We start from the raw sequence: 23,394 nt of genomic DNA on the forward strand, positions 1-23,394 counted from the left end.
AGTGAGTTCCAGGACAGCCAGGGCTACACAGAGAAACCTTGTCTCGAAAAACAACAACAACAACAACAACAACAAAAAAGAGTGGAGAATCTGGTAGAGTACTGACCTTCTTCAGCTTAGTCCCAAATCTGAGATTTGAATTTCTAGATTCTGCATCAGGGGCCAGGGCTGCAGTCTGGCTCGTCTCTGTGGTTCTGCCAACCACGGAGCTCTTACTCCCAGTGTCCTCAGAGGGGCGTTCATAGACAGACAAAGTCTTAGGCACAGCCAGCCGTGGAGCAGGAAGGAAGTCAGAGGCCACAGAAGGTGGCTTCGTATGCCACACATGACTTACTCTCTGAGTCTGTGAGTGCCTGTTGCATTTGGCACTGTTGAGTGGATTAGATATGGCCCTACCCTGGACCTCTCAATGTGTCTCTCAAAAGATCACCCGCTCTCCATCCTAGTGGTATGTGCCTGGCCCAAAGGAAGTCCATCAGATTCTAGCAATTCATAAAACTATATAAAACCTCAAGGTGGCTGGAGCTGAGTCGTGGGGTGGGGGTGGGGCACTTGGTAGGGTAGCCATATTCATCACAGGTTGACCTCTAAAGGTGGTAGGCCTTAGAGCCACACCTGCGGCACAACATGAATGCCTTATTGCAGCAATTTCCGGGGGGGGGGNGGGGGGGGGATCCTTTCATTATTGTGTTTCTGGCCTCTGCCAGTTTAGTGATGGGATTACCGGACTACATCACTGCCCTTAACCCCTTAGGTATTTCCATTCATGGCAATGATCTGGAAGTTTCTCTTGCCTCAACTGAGCTCAAAGAACCAGATGGCATTTTTAGGATGGTTTTGCAGGAAGCTGGTCAGTGCACTCCCATAGCCTATTCTTCCTTGGAAGAGGCTGGGGGAGTGTTGGCACTGTGGACCGAATCGGGTTAGGAAAACTGTTGAATACATTGTTTTATAGGCTTCATTAATGACAGGAAATGAACACACCTCAGCATACCTTCAGTTAGAAAATGTCTTAGGGAAGAAGCCCTGTGGGAACGGGTGAGGAGGCCAAAGAAGGTAGCGCTGGCCTCCTTGCCAGTGTGCTAAGCCGATGGGTCCCTCAGGTAACCCAGACCATCTCATCTGCCCCAGATGTAAGCCAGGCCATTCTCTTTCTGTTTACTATCATGCCCCATCTGCCCCCAATCCCCGTCATCAGTTTAAAAGCTTCCTGTCTCCTTAGTCCTGGCCCCTCTCCCAATTCCCCTGCTCCCAACCCCACCAGCTGTCCCTGGGAGAACATCAAGAATTTCTGTGACAAAATAGAGACTTTAGACCACCTGGCCACCTGACCCAGACCTAGGAAGTAGTTCATAGAGAGGCCGGGGTAAGACTCAGGTTGGAATCCAAGCCATGTCTTCCTTAATTCCACACCCTGGGCAAATAGCCCCCGTCTCCGAGCCCCATCTGTAGGTATAGTTGGGTGACAATACTTACCTCAGAAGGCTGTGTTAATGGTTAAGTGGCAGAGCGTAAGAACTTGCAAACAAAGCCGAGAGAAAAGTAAGCTGAGGTTACTATTGTCCAGAATTAAGTTGTGCTCCCTGACGGCCAGTTTTACAGACCAGGACTGGCAGGTGTGGGGGCCGAGAGCCCTGTCCTCAGGTCTCCTCCACAGTATGGGCTATGGAGGAGCATGGGGTAAATGTGGACAGGAAGAAGGATTGGGTGCCTTTCCTAAGTCTTATCAGTTGGTTAGATTGGTCTTTGAGTGAGCTTTGGGCAGAATGAAAAAGGAAATAGATCTAGATCCACAGAACCACAGTGCAAGGAGAGGACCAACTCCTGAAAGTCGTACTCTGACTCATGTGTGCACACACAATAGTAATGATAATAAAGTAGAATATAGACACACAAGTTCAGATGGGGCTAGGCCAGCACCGCCTAGGAGAACCTTCTGTCCACTTCTGTCCCACCTCTGCACCCTTCAGTACAGCTTGCCTCTGGTCACGTGGGCTCAGAAATGTGCCTGGCCATTCTAAAGAAATGAATTTTTGCCAGGTAGTGGCACTGCACACCTAATAGCCCAGCAGATAGGAGACAGAGGCAGGTGGATCTCTGAGTTCTAGACCAGCCTGATCTACAGAGTGAAGTTCTAGGACAGCCAGGGCTACACAGAGAAAACCTGTCTCAAAACAAAACAAAAACAAATAATCAAACAAACAACAACAATAAAATAATTGAGTTTTAGGGGCTGGGATAGAGTACTCGAGTAGCATGCAGGAAGCCCTACCTAGCACTGCATAGGTACGGTGGTATATGCCTAGAATCCCAGCACTCAGGAGGTAGAGGAAGAAAGGTCAAAGTTCAGCTACATGGCAAAGTGGAGGGTGGCCAGAATATGCAAGACACTGAGTCAAAACAAAGAAAAAAGAACCTGGGGAGGTAGCTCAGTGGGTAGGAACGCTTGCTGTGCAGCCACGAAGTCCTGAGTTCAGACCCTCCAGAGCCATGTATAAACATTGGCCCATATACACTTGTAACCCCAGCTCTGAGGACTGGAAGGAAGAGACAGGATCATGGGGCTTGCTGGCTACTAGCCTAGCCCAAAAGTTCCACATTCAATGAGAGACCTAATATCTAGGAGATTAGGAGGAGAGTGATGGAGTAAGATGCCTAATGTCTCCCTCTGGCCGCTCTCTGTGTAAACACCTGTACACTCATGCACTCTTTAAAATGTAATGCAATTTTCCTTAAATAGCTGTGCGGCTAGTGGCTACAACGCTAGGCAGTCAAGGATGCTTTGCGCTTGTCTCTTAGGGAGACCAGAGATGCTGGCATGCATCATGATGTACCCAATGTCCCAAAGCTGCTGAAAAATCCAGGAGGATGCCTCCTGTCTCCTCTACAGCTGCTCTCAATCAAGATGGGCTCAGTGAATGCTAGCCTGGGAAAGGATAGTCTGCCCTAGATAGACATAAACAAAGAGCAGAAACATTCAAATGTTCTGGAACCCCCACAGGGCTTGGCAGCCAGTTTAGGAAGTGCGACTGTCCTTGCCCAACCTGAGATGCCCTTCACAGTGTCCTGGCACGTCCAGTGTATGCAGGCAAGAGCCAGACATGGGCAAAGGGACCAAACCCAGGGCAGCCACAACCTCTGGGACCCTCCTGACCAGCACAGTAGCTCTCTCCCCCACTAGCCCAGCTTGGCTGGGGAAGGCCACCTGCAGTGGGAGTGAAGGCCATCTCAGCAGTTAACCCAGATTCCCCCTGCAGATTCCCTCAGCCTGTCCACACACAGATACCCAGGTGGAGGAACAGATGAATCCAGCTCTGCATCCGGGGCTGGCACTCATATCTTCATCTACCAGGGAGAGTGGGCTGAGTTATGGGCAAGGCTGATGACATCCAAGCCCTCAGGAACAGAGGTGGGTGGAAGAGAGTCCTGGCACCTCTTTCAAACCATCTGCTATCAGTCAAACCACACGAGTACACCAAAGTGTTCCAGGCACCCTGAGACCAGGCAGGAGCGGTCCAGCCCATTCCTTACCCCACTCTCGCCTTTATCCCCCCACCCCTTCCTGCTCTCTTCCTTTCTTTCCCTTCTCTTTTGTTCAGGTAAGTTTTTTTTTTTTTTTTTTTAAAAAGATTTATTTATTATATGTAAGTACACTGTAGCTGTCTTCAGACACTCCAGAAGAGGGAGTCAGATCTTGTTACGGATGGTTATGAGCCACCATGTGGTTGCTGGGATTTGAACTCCGGACCTTCGGAAGAGCGGTCGGGTGCTCTTACCCATGGAGCCATCTCACCAGCCCCTCAGGTAAGTTTTTAATCGAGGTATAATGAGCACAGGAAAGGACACAAATCATGAACATACTGAATCTTCCCAGTGACCTCTGCTAGGTAACTGGCCTGAAGATCAAGAAATAGAACCCAGGAGTGGAGAGCGTTCAGCAGTAAAGAGCACTAGTTCGTTCAGAGAATCCCAACACTCACATGGTGATTCATAACCATCTGATGCCGCCATCTGACCTCCCTGGGCACTAGGCACACATGTGGTGCACATACATATGCATATGCTAAACATTCATAAACATAAAAATAAATAAACGATAAAGGAAGTAAATACACTGTGCTTGAGAATTCCCCTTCCTGTCCCTTACTGGTCATTACCCGAATCTTAGGATTACCATTGCTGTGACAAAACATCATGACCAGAAGCAGCTTGGGGAAGAAAGGGTTTATTTCAGACTCTGTTCCACACCACAGTCCATCATCAAAGGAAGTCAGGGCAGGAAACTGAAAGAAAAACAGAAGCAGTTAACCATGGAAAAATACTGCTTATTGGCTTGCTCTCCGTGGCTTGTTCAGCCTGCTTTCTTATACCACCCAGGAGTACTTGCTAGATTAGCACCACCCACAATGGGGTGTGTCCTTTTTTTGTAGAAGTTCTGTCAGACTGAAGAAGTCAATTTACTATAAACCTACCCCTAGTTTTAAAATTATTTATTTTTAGACTATTTATTATTTTACATTGATTGATTGGTTGGTTTATATGTGTAGGGGTGTTTTGTCTGCACTACATGTATCCAGTGCCCTCACAGGTTAGAATAGAATGTCAGATTCCCTGGACTGGAGCTGGAGCTGGTTGTGAGCTGACATATGGGTGTTGAGACTCAAACCTGGGTTCTCTGTTAGAGCAGCCAGTATTCTTAAACAGTGAGCTGTTTCTCCAGGCCCCAAATTGTTATTTGTTTAATAATTTATTCTTCTTATTATTTTGTGTGCAGTGATGTTTGATATGTGTGTATGTGTGAGTGTCAGATCCCCTGGAACTGGAGTTAGAGAGAGTTGTGAGTTGCCATTTGGGTGCTGGAAATTGTGGGTCCTCTGGAGAAACAGCTAATGCACTTAACTGCTGAGCCACCAGTTCAGCCTCAGTCGTTGATGTGTTGTTATTTAATTTTATTTGTATGTGGGTTTTGCCTGTGAACATGTCTGTTTACCATGTGTATGCCTCATGTCCTCAAAACTCAGAAGAGGGAATCAGATTCCCTGGGGCTGGTGTTGTGAGCTTCCATGTGGGTACTTGAAATTGAACCTGGGGTCTCTGGAAGAGCAGCCAGTGCTCCTAACCACTGAACCATCTGAGGTGGTTTGAATGGCCCTCATAGGCTCATATATTTGAATGCTTAGTCACCAAGGAGTGGCACTATTTTGAAAGGCCTAGGAGGTGTGGCCTTATTGGAGAAAGTATGTCACATTTTTTGAGGTTTCAAAAGCCCATACCAGGTCCAGTCTCTCTCTCAGCTACTTCTCCAACATCATGTCTGCCTCCGTGCTCCCATCATGATGATAATGGACTAACCTCTGAAACTGCAGGAAAGCCCACAATTAAATGCTTTCTATTATAAAAGTTTCCTTAGTCATCACGTCTCTTCACAGCAATAGAACAGTGACTAAGAAATCATTTCTCTATCCCTTATTTTATTTTGATTTATGTATATCTTTCTGAGTGTATTCCACATGTGTACAGGTGCCCATAAAGGCCAGAGAGAGTGTCTGGTCCTCTGGAGCTGGAGTTACAGGTAGTTGTGAGCTGCCCATCACGGGTTCTGAGACCCAGACTCAGGTCCTCTCCGAGAGCAGATGAGCTCTTGACCATCGAGTCATCTGTCTGGTCCCCCGTTTTTTTCCCCTTAAACTGAAAGGTTCCTTTTGTACTGTGCTTGGAGTACAGAAGATATTCTTGTGAAGGTCAGCAGGGCTTTGGTTTGTTTGCCTTGTTTCCTGTTTCGCTGAGATAAGGTCCTGAGAATCCTGGCCTGGAAGTTAGAGATGGTTTATGGTGTAAGAAAGCTTGCCAAGCAAGCCTGATGACGTGAGTTTGGTGCCAGCACTGCAAGAGAAGAGCTCTTCACCCAGTCTGCTTCAGAATACCATGGGGAGTTTTAGCCAATACCTCCACCGAGTCTCCCTCTCTAGAAATCTTCATCTGATTGGTCTAGGCAAGCTGGGCCCTGGTATTATTTTAGTGCTCACTAGGGGATCTTGGTGAGCAGGTGAGGTTGAGATGGCCAGTCTGTCTTCATAGACTTAAGGGCATGACAGTGAGAGGGCTGGGGCCTCTGAGTGCCTCCATTCTGCCTCTGTCTTACATGGGAGGATGAGAGCTGAGAAAGCCTATGGGCTGATGATAACAGGCTTTTCATTCAGCCCTTATGACCTGACTTGTCATTCTGTTTAGAAAGTACAGCCTGGCACAGAACCAGTACTTCAGCCCTCACAACAGGTCAGGCTAGTGGCAAGAATCCAGGCCTGGGTAACCATAGCCTCGGCCACACTAGGCACACCCACTGCCTACCAGACTCTCTATGGGAGTATTTCAGGCACCCCACAGGTGTTATTATGCATGCTACGTGGTGACAATTGTTGGGTCCAGTTGGTCCACACAGGATAGAGTGAGCCAGCCTGGAAGCATTCAGAGCTGCCTGACTGTGAAGTCTGTGGGTACCTCATTAGTTCTTTCTGTTCCTTCTGTCTCGGGGAAGGAGGCCATCAACACCCAAGCCAGCTACCAGGGGCCCTTCCGTAGGCAAAGCCATATTCCTTTAGCCTCAGCATTTCTGGAAACCCAAATGCCATCTGGTAATTGGTTCAGAAAATATTTCCAAGGTCTCTTACCCATCATGGCTTCTGCAGCTTCACCTCTGGACACTTGCATATGCCTGCTATTAAAAGCATGTTTGCTGTTTGACACCCATATGTTCCTCTCTGAAGGACACACGGAAGCTTGTTCTGCTCCAGAAAAGAGTGAGCTCCATACAGATGGCTGAGCGCACACCCTCCTGACTCACAGGGGGATACATTGTTCTAAAAGGTCTCAATCTCGCCTCCTACTAGCAGGCTCTCTGTCCAGGCTCCAGCATCATGAAGATTCATTCTTTCAAAGAAAATGTTTAAATATGCCAACAGGAAGAGTATCTATCTCTCCCTGCCCCACCCCTACCCCCAGCCACTCATAACCTTCCTCCTAGAGGTGCAACTCAGTTGGTCAAAAACAAACAAACAAACAAACAAAAAAGCCACACACTTCTACCTTTTGAGTTTGAAAAACAAAAATGCCTTGGGCTCATTCAGTCGCTTGCTGTGAAAATACAGGGACTTGAGTTAGAGCCATCCAAATCTATGTGGAAAAGCCAGGCGTGCTAAAAATAAACGCACAACCTCAGTGCTGGAGAAAGAGAGAAGCAGGCAATGGCCTTTCTCAAAGCAGCCATGTGGCTCCTGATGCGCATTTTCTTGCCTTCTAAAAAGTGCAAGGACCTTACTGGGTCTCTAATAGGGGCAGCCATCACACGTTCCCCCAGCATCCTAGATCCTCTGAACTGGGCCAGTTACGCTGATTCCTTCTTCCTTTGCCTCTGGAAAAGCTCATTTTGGAAAGTTCCGGTTGAGTGCCCTAAGACTTCGAAGGGGCGTGGTCTGCACATATCATGTGACTTGGCAGAGGGGGCCCTCTTGGCAGCCATTACTTCCTGAATCCTGACCTTGGTCCCGTTCAAGGGCATGGCAAGGCTCCTCCACCAATGGGATCACACAGGTCATCTCACAGCCAAGGGACCTTCAGCTCTGTGACTTTCAGAACTGTCAAGGACTCTGATTTTCCCATTATGACTGATTTTCTTTTTCGGTCTTTCTAGGCTGCAATCAGTCCATCGTGGAAGTGGGAGTCCTTCCAGTACCAGCATATGTGGAGCTCATGTGTCCCAGTGGAGAAACAGCTAAAGAAACAGGCTTCATATTGCTACTTCAGGAAGGTGGGGAGTACCAGCTTTAAAATACCAGGGAAGGCGGGGCGTGGCGGCACAGAGGCAGAGGCAGGCGGATCTCTGTCAGTTTGAGACCAGCTCAGTCTACATAGAGAGTTCTAGGACAGCCTGTGAGTTCTAGGACAGCTACACAGTGAGATCCCACCTTTAAAAATAATTGCAGCTTTACACCCCAGTGACTTTCTGGAACAAGGAGAGCCAACACTCGAAAAGGGTTCATTATTGATATGCTCAATGTTCAAATGATTTTAGGCACACTCAGCCCCCAACAGACTTTTTTTTTCCTTTCTTTTTCCTCATGGAATTTGCCGTGAATTGGTTAAATGTGAATACACGAAGACCCTTCCCTAAGAGGTGTGCTCCAAGACCTGGCCATACAGAAATGCTCAGTGCCAAGGCCACTCTTTCTTTACTGTGGGTTTTGCAGGACATTAAGAAATACAAAACAGAACAAATGGCTGGAGAGATAGTCCAACAATCAAGAGTGCTTGCTGAGCTTCTTTAAAGACCCCACCCCCATCCCCACCCCCNCCCCCCACCCCACCCCCGTTTGGTTCCTAGCAGCCACATTGAGGAGCTCCTAAGGTGACTCTGGCTCCAGGAGATCTGTCGCCCTCTTCTGGAACCATAAGCACCAGCACACACATTAATTAAAAAGCAAAATAGGAAGAACTTTTTATGTGCACACATATAGAACCTTTCTTCTCTTGCCAATTTAACTTTTAGGGTGCTGCACTGAAAAGCAGGTCTTGGTTCCTGGGAGAGATAGTAATGAAGTCCATGGGGTGAAAGGGACAAGAGATGGAAGAAGAGGGCTGGAGAGTTGGCTCAGCAGTTGAGAGCACTCACTGGCTGCACTTTTAGAGGATCAGGGTTCGATTCCCACCACCCACCTGGTAACCCACAACCATCTATGAATTCAGTTTCAGGGCATCAGACTCCTGATTCTGGCATCCCAAGGCACTGCACACATATGGTACACTCTCATGCAGGCAAAACACCCACAGCCATGCAAATAAACAGATCCTAAGAGGTGGAAGATGTCTTCATTCAGGCCAGAAAACTGCGTGTGGTGCTATGGAAGGTGAAAGCCAAACGTGTATTTTTTTTTTTTTTTAAAGAGAGGAAACTTCCTCTTCCTCTTCTTTCTCTTCCTCTTCTTCTTTTTTAAGATTTATTTATTTATTATATTTAAGTACACTGTAGCTATCTTCAGATACTCCAGAAGAGGGCGTCAGATCTTGTTACGGATGGTTATGAGCCACCATGTGGTTGCTGGGATTTGAACTCCAGACCTTTGGAAGAGCAGTCGGGTGCCCTTACCCACTGAGCCATTTCACCAGCCCCCAAACTTGTATTTTCTATACATAGTGGCTCACATTTGTAATCCCAAGAAGCTGAGGCAGGAGAAACACTGTGTTCAAGGTCAGTCTGGGATACATGGCAAGATCATGTTTAAAAAAATATAAACAAGGGCTTGAGAAATAACTCAGCTGTTAAGACCATATACTGCTCTCAAAGATGGGAGTTTGATTCCCAGCTCTACAGCAGGTGACCCACAAATTCCTGAAATGCTAACTCCAGGGGGTACACTGCCATCTACTGCCCTCTATGGGTACTGAATCCACATACACAAATCTACATTTAGAGACACATAATTAAAACAAATAAATAAATAAATTGAGCTGGGTGGTGATGGTGTATGCCTTTAATTTCAGCATTCAGGAGGTAGAGGCAGGCAGATCTCTGGGTTTAAGGCCAACCTGGTCTATAGAGAGAGTTCCAAGAGAGGCAGGCTATACAGCTAGACAAGAAACCCTATCTGGAACAACCAAAAAAAGGTGGACGTTAGGTGTGGTGGTCTATGGACTAGAGAGGCAGAGGCAGGAAGGTCTGTGTGAGCTCAAGGTTGGTCTCATCTCATTGCATAGTGAGTTCAAGACCAACACAGTAAAAACCTGTCTCAAAAATTAAAACCTAAAGAGCTGGAGAGATGGCTCAGCAGTTAAGGGCACTGGCTGCTCTTCCAGAGGTTGTGAGTTCAATTCCCAGAAACCAGATGATGACCCACAACCATCTGTACTAGAATCAATCAGATGCCCTCTTCTGGTGGGTCTGAAGACAGTGACAGAGTACTCACATATATTAAGTAAGTCTTTTTTTTTTTTTTTTTCTGAGACAGGGTTTCTGTCAGGGTTTCTCAGGGTTCCCTAGCTGTCCTGGAACTCACTCTGTAGATCAGGCTGGCCTCGAACTCAGAAATCTGCCTGCCTCTGCCTCCCAAGTTCTGGGATTAAAGGCGTGCACCACCGCTGCCTGGCTTAAGTCAGTCTTTTGTTTAAAAAACAAAAACAAAAACAAACCAAACCCCCAAAAAACCCAACAGCCAGGTTGGACTACAGAAAGTCTATCTTAAGAACAAAAACAAACAAACAAAAGGCATGGAGATGAAATAAAATATTCTGTTTCTTCTATCATTATATAGTAAATCTATTTTTTGTTTTGTTTTGTTTTTTGTTTTGTTTTGTTTTGTTTTTGAGACAAGGTTTCTCTGTATAACTCTGGATTTCCTGGAACTCACTCTGTAGACTAGGTTGGCCTAGAACTCAGAAATCTACCTGCCTCTGGGTAAATCTAATTTAGTCTTCAAGTTTAAATTGATGTTACCTGCTGTGGTGGGGGCAGGCCTATAATTCTAGCATTTAAGAGGTGCAGGCAGTAGAATCAGACGTTCAAGGTCATCCTCTGCTGAAAAGGGAGTTTGAGGCTAGCCTGAGCTATATATTCTGACTCATGCTATCATCCCCCACCAAAAAGAGAAATTCATGCTTGGTATTATGAACCTAGTCCAAAGACCATGGCTAGGGAGGTCCTAGGGAGGAAACTACTACTGTTGCTTTGCTAAATAGGCATGTTGTTACAATGTCTTTGGGGAGGGTGTGGAGAGAGGGGTGTTCTGATTTTTGAGACAAGGTTTCACTGTATAGCCCTGGCTGTCCAGAACTCACTCAGTAGACCAGGCTGGCCCTCAAATTTACAGAGATCTGCCTGCTTCTGTCTCTCAAGTACAAGGATTCTATGATCTGTGCAGCTCTCAGCTTTGAGCAGAGGTTTGTTTTGTTTGTTTGTTTGTTTGTTGTTGTTGTTGTTTTTGCAGCAGACAAAGTTTAATGCAGAGACCCATCGCTGGTCTTAGTGCTGAGGATAAATGCTTGTTGAGTGCTTAAGACATCTATATCACCTCTCCAAGGCTCACAGAGCCCCTGAAGAACAGGCAGAAAGTGTGTAAGACCCGGAGCTGGGAAGAAGTCTCAGGAAACACTGTCTTCTGAAGGTGACATACCTATGACCTCATAGCATCAGTGGTTACCTGCACAACACGAGGCTCAAGAACATTCCATCATAGGCAGGGTGGAATCCACCCCTCTCTGAGGAGCTATAGTCAATGGCAGCTGGGGAGGAAGGAGTCATAGTCCTCAGGGTATAGCCAATGGTAAGTTGGCCTTGCTCCAGTAAATAGCCCCACAGCCATATTCCTGCAGGCAGCCCCCTTAAGTGCAGTGGGAACAGAAGCAAAACAGTTTGAGTAGGAGAGGAATTTGCTGGGAAAGGGTTTCAGTGGAGAAATGGGAGAATATGACTGAAGAACATTATATATATGAAATTGTATGAGAATTAAAACATGTAAGTCTCCAATATTACCAAAGTTATCATGTATTTGCTTCAAAATTCATGAATTAAATAAAATTCATGAAATAAATAAAAATTCAAAATTAAAACTGACTGTAGTGACACGTGCCTTTAATCCCAGGACCATGGAGACAGAGGCAGGAGATCTTTATGATTTAATGGGAAGTTAGCAGCCTGGTCTATACAGCAAGTGACAATACAGTACAGTACACCCTATCTCAAAAATAAACCAGTCCCCCCAAAACCCAAAATTCATTTTAGAAGTGAACTCTTTTTTTCGAGACAGGGTTCTCTGTATAGCCCTGGCTGTCCTAGATCTCACTTTGTAGACCAGGCTGGCCTCGAACTCAGAAATCTGCCTGCCTCTGCCTCCCGAGTGCTGGGATTAAAGGCGTGAGCCTCCACGCCCCTGGCAGAAGTGAAGTCTTCTTTTGTTGTTGTTTTGGTTTTGCTTTTATTTTTGTTTTTCAAGAGAGGGGTTTCTCTGTGTAGCCCTTTCTATCCTGGAACTGACTATGTTGGAGACCAGGCTGGCCTCCAACTCATGGAAATCCACCTGCCTCTGCCTCCTGAGTGCTGGGATTAAAGGCTGAGTGAAAGAGTCTTATTTTATCTACAGAGTAGTTCTGTAAGTTTTCTTCTCTGGGGGGCTGGAGAGATGACTTAGTGGTTACCAGCACTTGTTGCTTTTTTCAGAGAACCTGAATTATGTTCCCAGCATCCACATTTAAGGTTCACAACCGTGTGTGACTCCAGTTCCAGATGTCCTGACGCTCTTTTGGCTCACACAGTGAACATATGTACCTTCAGGTACACAAATATACAGGTGAAATAAAATGAATAGGTGCAAATACACATAGACACAAAATAAAATGAATAAATAAACCTTTTAAAATGTCTATTTTTCTCTCCTCCTTCTTCCTTCTTCTTCCTTCTTTTGAGACAGGGTCTGATATGAACATCGGAGAGGTCTGGAACTCATGAAGATCCTTCTGTCTGTCCATGGGCCCTGCCCCTCTATAAGTACTCTTTGAAGGCCCTGCCTCTTGGATTCTTGGCACAAAGGTTCTTGGTCATCACAAGCCAGCCCTCAGAGATGAGCTGTACCTGCCTGTAATGCTTAAAACAGAATTTGGTGTAGCTGTCCAGCAGCTATGGACAAACTGGGTATACTGCAAAGCGGGCCTGGAAATGAAAAAGGAATGGGGAGAGAAGGATGAAGCCAAGACAAAAGTTTCTGATCAATGCTCAAAGTTTAATATTGAGCACTGTATTTATATAGGGAGAGCCCACAGACACATCCTTTGTTTCAGCTGGATTATGTTGCAAAGCAAGCTCAGCGGGCAGTCTACTCCTGGTTAAGGTCCAACTGCTCATGGTCAGGGAAGGGCACAATGTGGGCTGGTGATCATGCAGCCAGGGGAGCTGATGCAGGGCCTCTACTTCTGGCTCTTTTCCTGTGTTCGCTATGAGGTCATAGGTGCAGCCACCATGTCAATTCCTGAAGACAGTCTTCTCCGAGACCCTTCCCGCCTCCAGCTCTTACATCCTTTCTGCCCCATCTTCAGAGACTCCCTGTATCAGGTGATATAGATGTCATGTGTCATTTAGGGCTGAGCACTCAACAGGCACCTATTCTTAGCACTTAGACCAGCGATGAGTCTCCACATTAAAGGTGTCAACAAAGCAAAGCCTCTTTCTATGACAAGTCCCATCATGACATGACCCTGAGCAGTTGGTTCAAGCAACTTCTGTGTCCAAAGAGAGACCTGTGACTCTTGTATTCCTATACTAGAGAGAGGAATGGGACAATGCATCAGCAGTGGCTGAGTGAAACAAACCGGTTGTGCAGGTTGCCTTGCTACCCACCCCTGCCACAAAAGATAATGGGCAGGGAAGTGGGACTGGGAGGCAGAGGTGCTGTGGCTAAGGGAGAGGGCGTGGCCAGTACCTTACAATCCTAAGGAGTTGGGGTGCTTGCCAGAGGGGAGACTGGCAGCCCGTCCTCATGCTGCTCTGAAGAGCTCCCCAACAGAGCCACTAGTGATAAACTTGGCAAAGCTCTTAGGCAAGTCAGAGAAGGCTGAATGCCATTTCTGAAGGAGTGTGAGGGTGACACAGCAGCTGAGGGTAGGAGGTGAGGTCAGTCAGATAGTGAGTCACCTGCATCAGGGCTGTGTGATGCCAGAAGTCAGCTTTGGAAGGATAGCTGGGTCCTTACCACCTCTTCCCCCAGCCCCCAGTTTCACTGTACACTGAGGGAGACAGCAGTTACAAATCTGTCCTCACAGAGGACAGTGAGAACAGTGTGAGAAGAAGGAGACAAGCAGAAATCTACTTGTGGTGTCTGGTACCTTGTGCTGGTTTGGGTTCTGTGAGATAGGGTCTCTATGTAAGCCAGCCTGACTCAGAACTACAAGTTCACCTGCCTCTGCCTCTTGCTCTCTGGGACTACAGGTTTGTGCCACCACACCCTATTTACTTTTGGTCTTTTACTGACTCTTCCTCCTCCCTGTTCCAAAGTGAGAGTCGCTGCATGTGGGGATGGAGATGGGTTGTGGGGGACAGAGAATATGGACCTCAACTCCTTCAGCTCACCTTGGGGAAAGCTTCAAATTGGCATAGCATTATGGTTTACCTTGAACCACGCTCTTCACTACATAAAATGAGGGCTGTTGCTCAACACCTAGAAAACCACTGATATGGTGCTAAGTGTCATCTGGGAGGGGAGAATTGGCAAAGGAGCTCTGTACAGGGGGTGGAAGGCCTGTGACTTACTACAAGGTTGAGAATGTTAAGAGGGCTCAGGGTGTGGCTCAGTTGGTAGAGTCCTTGGTTAGTATGTACAGCCCTCCAGGTGTGATACCCAGCACTGGATAAATGCACATGGTGACCTGTAACTCCATCCATCACACAGGAGGTAGAGGTAGAGTTCAGTCTTGGCTGATAGCAAATGTAATGTAATGTAATGTAATGTAATGTAATGTAATGTAATGTAATGTGATGTAATGTAATGTAATGTAATGTGATGTAATGTAACGGTACCCTAGACTATAAGAGCTCAGCTGCAAAAGAAAAAGAAGAAAGAGTAGGAAAAGAAAAAAGGGCTGGGTGGTGGTATACACTTTTAATCCCAGCACACGGGAGGCAGAGACAGGTGGATTTCAGTGAGTTCGAGGCCAGCCTGGTCTACAGAGCAAGTTCCAGGACAGCCAGGGCTACCCAGAGAAACCCTGTCTCAAAAACCAACCAACAAACAAAAAAAGAAAAGAAAAAGAAAAACACATTGCTGGGTATGAAGATGTGCATAATCGTAATCCCAACATTTGGGAGGTGGAGAAAGGAGAAAGTCAAGTTCAAAGGTGATGTTTGGTGTGGAAGTTTGCATGACAAATGTTCCCCATAGTTTCAGGCATGTGACTAACTAGTCCCTAAGTATGTTGCTAGGGCTGGGCTTCTAGAGTCAAAACCTCCCACCACTCCCAGATGGAATCCTCCGCTTGTGGTTTAGGACGTGAGCTCTCAGCTTCCTGTTCTTGCTGCCAATGCTGTCACCTGATGCCATGCCTCAGCTCTATCATCATGGACTCTTATCCCTCTGGAACCAGAAATGGGGGCAGGGGGCACTCTATTCCTTGAGCTGCCTTTGGTCACAGTGATTTATCACAGCAGCAGAGAAGTAACCAGTACAGTCCATTACAGAGCGAGGTGGAAGCCAGGCAGTGGTAGAGCACCGAGTACAGTCCATTACAGAGCGAGGTGGAAGCCAGACAGTGGTGGAGCACACCTTCATTCTCAGCACTTGGAGGTGGAGACAGACAGATCTCTGTGAGTTTGAGGCCAGCCTGGTCTACAGAGTGAGTTCCTGGACAGCCAGGGCTATACAGAGAAACCCTGTCTCAAAAACAAAACAAAACAACAAAACAAAAACCAAACCACACCAAATCAAACCAAAACAAACCAAACAAAAACCAGAGCAGGATGGAGGAGAGCCTGGACTGCATGAAAGACTGCTTCAAAAGGGGGAGCGGGGAGCCTGGATTACATGAAAGACTGCCTCAAAAGAGGAGGGGAGGGGAGGAGGAGAAAGGAGGAGCTTCCTGAAGCCCCTATAGCTCCTATTTTTCCTTCACAATCAATTCATTTTAGGGTGTCCTTCTCTGAGGGCCTTTCTGTCTGGCCCCCAAATATCACCTCTGTCCTAGAACACATTTGCCCTGCAAAATGGATTTTTCTGGACTCTAAAGACTGTGTTTTACAGAGCACACTGAGTTGCCTGTAACCATCATGTCTGTCAAGTTAATGAATGAAAAGAAATGAAGACAGCAGTTCTAGATGTAAATCTTAAGATATATTCTACAAAAAACAAAAACAAAAACAAAAAAAACCCAAAAGAACAATGATACTTGTGTCTACTCTGTCTGGACAAAACATCTACAATTGAATTTGATTGACTGTCACATCAAGACCTGAGAGTGTAAACCAGTGTTTGTTTCTTAGGTTTCTTTCCAGTGGCATCAAAATAGCCCCAAAGAAAAAAGAACCCCACCCATTGCTATCTGTTAAGGAGGAAGAACACTGTTTGGGCAGTTTCTTTTTATGAAAAATGCAGGGTTTGTTGCTAAAAGCCTACTGTTAGTTCTAAACCAAAGTCAGGAGCCATTGGCAATGGATTCTTCAGCAGGTGAACATAGTTATCAAGGACCTTAAAAGATCAGCCACCATGAAGAATGCAGAGCATAGGGCTTCTCAAGTCCGTTTATCAGAATTAAAGGGGACAACTGTTGTCTGCCTTTTTTTTTTTTTTTTTTTTTTTTTTTTTTTTTTTTTTTTTTGACATTTAATTTTCGTTTATATGTATGGGGGTTTGTCTGTTTGTCTGTGCATGCAATGGCCTCAGAGGCCAGAGGAGGGCATCAGAGCTGGAATTCGAGGGACAGATACTTGTGAGTTACTATTTAGATGTTGAGAACTGAGCCCAGGGCCTCTGGGAGAGTAACCTAGCCTCTTTAATGCTGAGCTCTCTCTCTCCAGATTCTCCAAATTCTCTTTGGTTTGTTTGCTTGCTTTTGAGACAGGTTTCATGTATCTCAGGCTAGACCTTAAAGTTCTGATCCTCTTACTTCCATTCGACACCATTCTTTTTTTTTTCCCCCCGAGACAGGGTTTCTCTGTGTAGCCCTGGCTATCCTGGAACTCACTCTGTAGACCAGCCTGGCCTTGAACTCATAAATCCACCTGTCTCTGCCTCCTAAGTGCTAGGATTAAAGGCATGTGCCACCACTGCCCGGCTCGACACCATTCTGTGTGTGTGTGTGTGTGTGTGTGTGTGTGTGTGTGTTGTGTGTGTGTGTAGGTCAGAGGTTGATGTCTAGTGTTCATCTTCTTTTACTTTCCACCTTATTTTTTGAGAGAAAATGTTTCTTTGAACCTGGAGCTCAGCATTGGGCTTGACTGTCGGGATCTCCCTGTCCCTGCCATCCTGACCCTGCCTGTCCCTGCTGGGTCACAGACACATGCTGCTATGCCTGGCATTTATGTGGGTGTGAAGTTCCAAACTCAGGTCTTCATGCTTGCTCCGAAGACACTTTGCCAGTGAGTGATCCATGTCTTCAGCCACTGGCCTCTTTCTTCCCTGACAGTCTCACGATGCCCAGGCTGGCGTGGAGACTCACAGTCTTGCTTTTGGGTGCTAGTCTTACAGACATTCACTGAAGTGCCAGCATGAAGAAGGGTGGTTTTCCATCTTATCTTTTCCTGTGTGTATACTCATCTCATGTCTTTCTGAGAAACCAAAAGCCCAAGTTTAAAAAAAAATGTATGCAGTGCTCTTTTAAAATAATGAGCTTGCTAAACACACCTCTGATTGCATTAGCTGGTGCGTATAAACATACAACCCCATAAAAGGCCTGGTAGATGCTATTGTTACCTTAGTTTAATTTTAAAGATGAAGAAACTGAGCTCAGAGAGATTAAGTGATATGTTCAAGTCACAGAAAATAAGCGGTGAGTCTGGTCAGGCCACCTCAGGAATCTGGCTTCCAATTTCTATGTGGACTTCCATTACACCCTAGTGCTCATCATAATGTCCCCAGGGCAAGAAGTGGGAGTGTTTCCAGGACAGCTACGGTTGCACAATGAGACACTGTCACAAAAAAATAAATAAAGATTAAAAAAGTAAAACACACAGAGTCTAATAATGATACGTTAAAATAATGGGTTTGTGGAAATACCTTAAAAATTTATCTGTAATTATATCTTTTGTTTTGACATATATAAATAATTATTGTTTTCTTCTTTATTCATACTGATGTTCTAAATGTTTTATTAAGATATGAATTTGGAGCCAGGCGTGGTGGCGCACGCCTTTAATCCCAGCACTCAGGAGGCAGAGACAGGTGGATTTCTGAGTTCGAGGCCAGCCTGGTCTACAAAGTGAGTTCCAGGATAGCCAGGGCTATACAGAGAAATCCTGTCTTGAAAAAAAAAAAAACAAAAAAAAACATAAGACATGAATTTGGGAGATGGTGTATGGCTCAGTAGACAAGTGTTTGCTCTGTCAGTATGAGGACCTGAGTTCAAATCCCTGGCATCCATGTAAAATTCACAGCTATGTATGCTGGGAACATCAGCATTACAGAAGAGAGGTAGATCCCAGGGGCTTGATGGTTAGCCAAGCTAACTAAAACAGTGAACTTCTGAACCTAGCTGAAATAGTGAGCTGACTCAGTGAGAGTGCTACCTCAAGGCAATAAGGTGCAAAGATATGTCCCCCTGTTATGGTACACACATGTACACATACACTTGAATACTCACCTTCATGCAAGACACACACACACACACACACACACACACACACCAGAGAGGGAGAGAGAGAGAGAGAGAGAGAGAGAGAGAGAGAGAGAGAGAGAGAGAGAGAGAGAGAGAGAAAACCAGGAGAGTTGGCAAGAGCTGGTGATAGAAGGGTCCCTGGGGACCCTGATATAGCGGCCTCTTGTGAGGCTATGCCAGTGACTGGCAAACACAGAAGTGGATGCTCACAGCCAGCTATTGGATAGAACACAGGGCCCCCAATGGAGGAGCTAGAGAAAGTACCCAAGGAGCTGTAGGGGGCTGCAACCCTGTAGGTGCAACAACAATATGAACTAACCAGTACCCCCTGAACTCGTGTCTCTAGCCGCATATGTAGCAGAAGATGGCCTAATCAGCCATCATTGGGAAGAGAGGCCCCTTGGTCTTGTAAACTTTATATGACCCAGAGCACAGGGGAAGGCCAGTGCCAAGTAGTGGGAGTGGGTGGGTAGGGGAGCAGGGGTGGGGGTGGGGTATAGAGAACTTTCAGGATAGCATTTGAAATGTAAATAAAGAAAATAATAATAAATTGTTTTTTAAAAGGAAGGGTCCCTGGGTTTGCTATCCAACCAGTCAGATCTAGGTTCAGTGAGATAGACTATGCTTTTCTCTTGTGTGTGTGTGTGTGTGTGTGTGTGTGTGTGTGTGTGTGTGTGTGTGTGTGTGTGTGATACAAAGGAGTGAACTTAGGACATCAGGGAAGTGCTCTACCACTGAGCTATGCCTCCAGCTCAAGAGATAACTATTCTTTTATTTCCCTCCTACGAGAATAGAGCTCCAGACAGTGAGTAGCCAGTAGTGTTCCTGAGAACCCAGGGTGGGATGGGCTGTTTTCTTAGGTCCTAAATCCAGTTTGAAAAGTCAGATAGTCGGGAATGTCCCAGCAGAAAACTAGAGATGCTGCCAATATGTTATTGTCTGGGACTAGGCCAACATGATGGACAATCCAAATAGAAAATCCAGAAACCAGATTGAGTCCACAGGGGAGGGAGGCAAGGTGCCACTCACTCCCTTGGGCATATGGGGGTTGGGGGCTGATACAGGCCTTTGCCAAGAATGCTTAAATAAGCCTCGAGTATTCCCAGGAAAGGAGTCATTAATATGCTGCCTTGACTGGTACTGGGCTTACAATCGAAGGAATACTGGCAAAGGTCATCATAGGAGCCATTGTTCTTTTTTGGCCTGACAGACAGACATGCCTGCTGCTCTATAAGGCACCATGTTGAACTGTCTTGGCAAACCCAAGACCACACTGAGACCAGCATCAGTGACAAAGGCAGGAGCTATGGCCTCAAAGAGCCACAGATTAGCAGGATACAGGAAGTGCAAACTCAAGGCCAGCAAGGGACTGGGAGATCACGAAAGTGGCTGTAGTGGCTAAAGGACAAAGATCTCGAGCCACCTAGGACTCGGGGCTCAGAAGGTCTAGGAAGTACAGCACTTTACAGCAAGGAGCTCCAGATTTTACTTTGTCCTTTGGTGACCCTAAGCCTGGTGTTGGCTCAGGTATGCAGAACCTCAGCAAAACCCCTCTGAACTCCCTCTTCTGGTGACATCCCACACCTGTGTGGCAAACCTGCTATTGGATTCCATTGTTCTGCATCTGGAGCCTTATAAGAGTTGAGTCAATGTGCTCACCTAGATAAGTGTTGATTCTTCCTCCTTTCCTCCCTCCCTCCCTCCCTCCCTCCCTCCCTCTCTCCCCACCTTTCCTTTTCTTTGGGTGTGTGTGTGGGGGGGGACTGGGTCTCATGTATTCCAGGCTAGCCAAGGATGACTTAAACTTCTGATCCTCTTGCCTCTACCTCCTGAGTTTGGGAATATGGATCAGTGCCATTTCTGGAACTCTAATGCAACTGTGCTACATTGCCAGCCACACCTGTCTCTTTTTTCTACACATCTTGAAAGTTGCTTCCTTGAGACCAGGGGGACCATCCAAACCAGTTGTTCTGCCTCAGCATCTCTACCCATCCTGCAATGGCCCATCCTGTATCTTAAAACAATGCCATTTCTACCCATCCTGTATCTTAAAACAATGCCATTTCTTTCCTGCCACCAGTCAATCCGCTGTTGATCAAATACCAGACACACACTATGTTCTGTTTGCTCTTCTAGACAGCAGGAGAGAAAACTGTCATGATGTCAATATCTTATCAAGCCTTCATATTTCAACTTCTTGCTTTGAGTTCTTTGGATGAATAAGGTGTGATCCAAATGCTGCAGCATGTCCTTTTCCTTTGGGCTCCAGACTCAGGCTTTAGAATCTCCTGTGAGAGCAGTTGAACAGTTTCTGTTGCCATGACACTGCAAATGATTTGTAAATGGCAACATGCCATGATTACACTAGATTCTTGAAGAATTCATGATGTTGCTACATGAGGATTGGGGCTATGTGTAGTAGATTTATTCACCATACAACTGACATCAGAAACCACCCTCCAGGCATCATCTTTAGGTCTTAATCTGATCACTCAATCTGACTCTTCATTGACTGATTTGCAATGGATGATTCAAACAGCTAAATAAGCCACTTGATACAAGGATGCTGAACCACAGCTGCCAGATGAAGGACTTCTTGGCCTTGATCATTCATGGTGCCTACTATACTTTAGAGCTGCTAGAGAGTCAGCTAAGAAATGTCTTTGCGTTAGCACTGACAATCGTCAATCTTTTCAGATACACTGCCTTCTTCTTAGCTCAGACTTAACATCTATTTCTTGGCTTCTCCCAGGAGCAGATTTTTGTTGCTATTGTCAAAGATAGGGTCTTACTCTGTAACTCTGGCCTGGAATTTGATATAGACCAAATGGGCCTTGAACTCAGAGATCCTCCTGTTTCTGCCTCTGCCTCCAGAGTGGTAGGATTAAAGCTATATGTCACCACACCTGACAGCAGCAGTCTCTTGACTCCATTATCAGTCATGCTCAGAATGGCACTCTGTGTTTGGAAGATAGTGTCTACCCTAGGTTTTAGAAGATGCATGCATCCCATAAAAAGATGCCCTGGATTCTTCTTTTTCTACCCTGCTCCTTTACTTACAAGCTAGCTGGGCAGCCATTTGTTGGTGGAACAATGAAGGTAGACACATTCATTGTAGACATATTGATGGGATGCCTAGAGTCTAAATAAGGATGCTACCCCTGAGGTTAATGGGATCTGTGATCAAGTCCAGCTTAGTCTTCCTGTTGCCAGAATTTTTGTCTATTATTGGGTGATAATCACAGGACATTCCATGAGCTGGCCTTTATTATGGCATAGAGAATAATATGTACTTGGTAGTTTGGGTGGCCTTCCTTCTTTGTTCCTGCCCCTATGAATAAGAGGGAAAAAATGAAAACCAGATGTACCTGTATGCACACAGTGAGTAAACATTCCTATGTGTACACACTTTGTAGAGCATGCCCCTTAATTTCTTTGTGCTATCATAATATACCACCTTAAGGACTTTACACAACAGAAAGGCATTTGCTCTCACAGTTCAAGAGGCTGAGACTTGGGAACCAGGTCATGGGCAGGGCACTGCTCCCTTCAAGGCTCTAGGGAGGAGGCTTCCCTGCTTGTTCCTAGGTTTTGGCACACACCAGCCATCCTTGAGGTTCTCCAGCTTCTAGGCTCATCATTCCAACCTGTTTTCTTTGTCATGTGACATTTTTGTCTTTTCTGTGTTCTTGTGTGCCTTCTCCTTGTAAAGACACTGGTCAGGCCAGGCGTGGTGGCGCATGCCTTTAATCCCAGCACTTTGAAGGCAGAGGCAGGCGGATTTCTGAGTTTGAGGCCAGCCTGGTCTACAAAGTGAGTTCCAGGACAGCCAGAGATATACAGAGAAACCCTGTCTCGAAAAACCAAAAAAAAAAAAAAAAAAAAGACACTGGTCAGCCTTCCAGACTCTCTCTGCCTTTAGCAGATCCTCTGCCACAGGGCTCCATACCCAAATAGCACCAGGAGGGATCAAGCCTCCCAGGAGTGCAAACAGGCCTGTGAGTGTAGGTAGGACCACCACCACTGCTGCTCAGAGGAACCACCCAGAACCCTCAGGACACAGGAATAGAGGGGCTGCCTGGAACAGGAGTCTTCTGGTCTCCATCTGCATCCAGAGCTGATCCTGTGCCACAGAACTACATACACAAATACTGCCAGGAGAGAGCTGGTCTCCCAGGAATGCCTACACACCTTCGAGCACAGGTAAGACCACCACTTCTATTCAAATTCCTGGCCCAAGAGGGACCTTCACAGAGCCATCTGGACACAGGAACCAAGGATCAGCTGGGAACAGGATCCTTCTAATTTCTGTCTGCACCTGAGAGCTGACCCTGTACCACAGCTCTCCATACCCAAATTCCTCCCTGAGAGAACTGGTCTCCCAGAAGTACTGACACATAGGCTTGCAAGAGGTACAAGCCAAAGTCAGAGACAGAAAGACCAGCTAACACCAGAGATAACCAGATGGGGAAAGGCAAGCAAAAGAACATAAGTAAGAGAAACCAAGACTACTTGGCATCATCAGAACCCAGTTTTCCTACCACAACGAACTCTGGTTACCCTAACACACCAGAAAAACAAGACTCTGATTTAAAATTACTTCTCATGATGAATATAGAGGAATTTAAGAAGGACATAAATAACTCCCTTAAAGAAATACAAGAGAACACAGGAAAACAAGTAGAAGACCTAAAAGAGGAAATACAAAAAACCCTTAAAGAATTAGAGGAAAACACAACCAAACAGGTGAAGAAACTGAACAAAACTGGTTATCCAGGATCTAAAAATGGAAACAGAAACAATAAAAAAAATCACAAAGGGCCGGGCAGTGGTGGTACATGTCTTTAATCCCAGCACTTAGGAGGCAGAGGCAGGCAGATTTCTGAGTTCAAGGTCAGTCTGGTCTTCAGAGTGAGTTTCAGGATAGCCAGGGCTATACAGAGAAGAAAAAAAAGAAAGAAGCAAAGAAAGCAAGAAAGCAAGAAAGCAAGAAAGCAAGAAAGCAAGAAAGCAAGAAAGCAAGAAAGCAAGAAAGCAAGAAAGCAAGAAAGCAAGAAA

At 46.0% G+C, this 23,394-nt stretch overlaps 1 long non-coding RNA gene across 1 annotated transcript in view; it reads right to left on the minus strand.

Annotated features, from left to right (window-relative positions):
- Positions 1-548: 548 nt before the first annotated feature.
- Positions 549-23,394, minus strand: part of LOC110328566 — a 43,815-nt gene continuing 20,969 nt past the window's right edge. Inside the window, exons 2-3 of the long non-coding RNA XR_002380866.1 lie at positions 4,175-4,283; positions 549-906 (exon numbers count right to left, since the gene is read on the minus strand). This is a non-coding gene — a long non-coding RNA (uncharacterized LOC110328566). The remainder of the gene's footprint in view (positions 907-4,174; positions 4,284-23,394) is intronic.

This window comes from Mus pahari, chromosome 1, assembly GCF_900095145.1.
Source record: "Mus pahari chromosome 1, PAHARI_EIJ_v1.1, whole genome shotgun sequence".
NCBI lineage: Eukaryota > Metazoa > Chordata > Mammalia > Rodentia > Muridae > Mus > Mus pahari.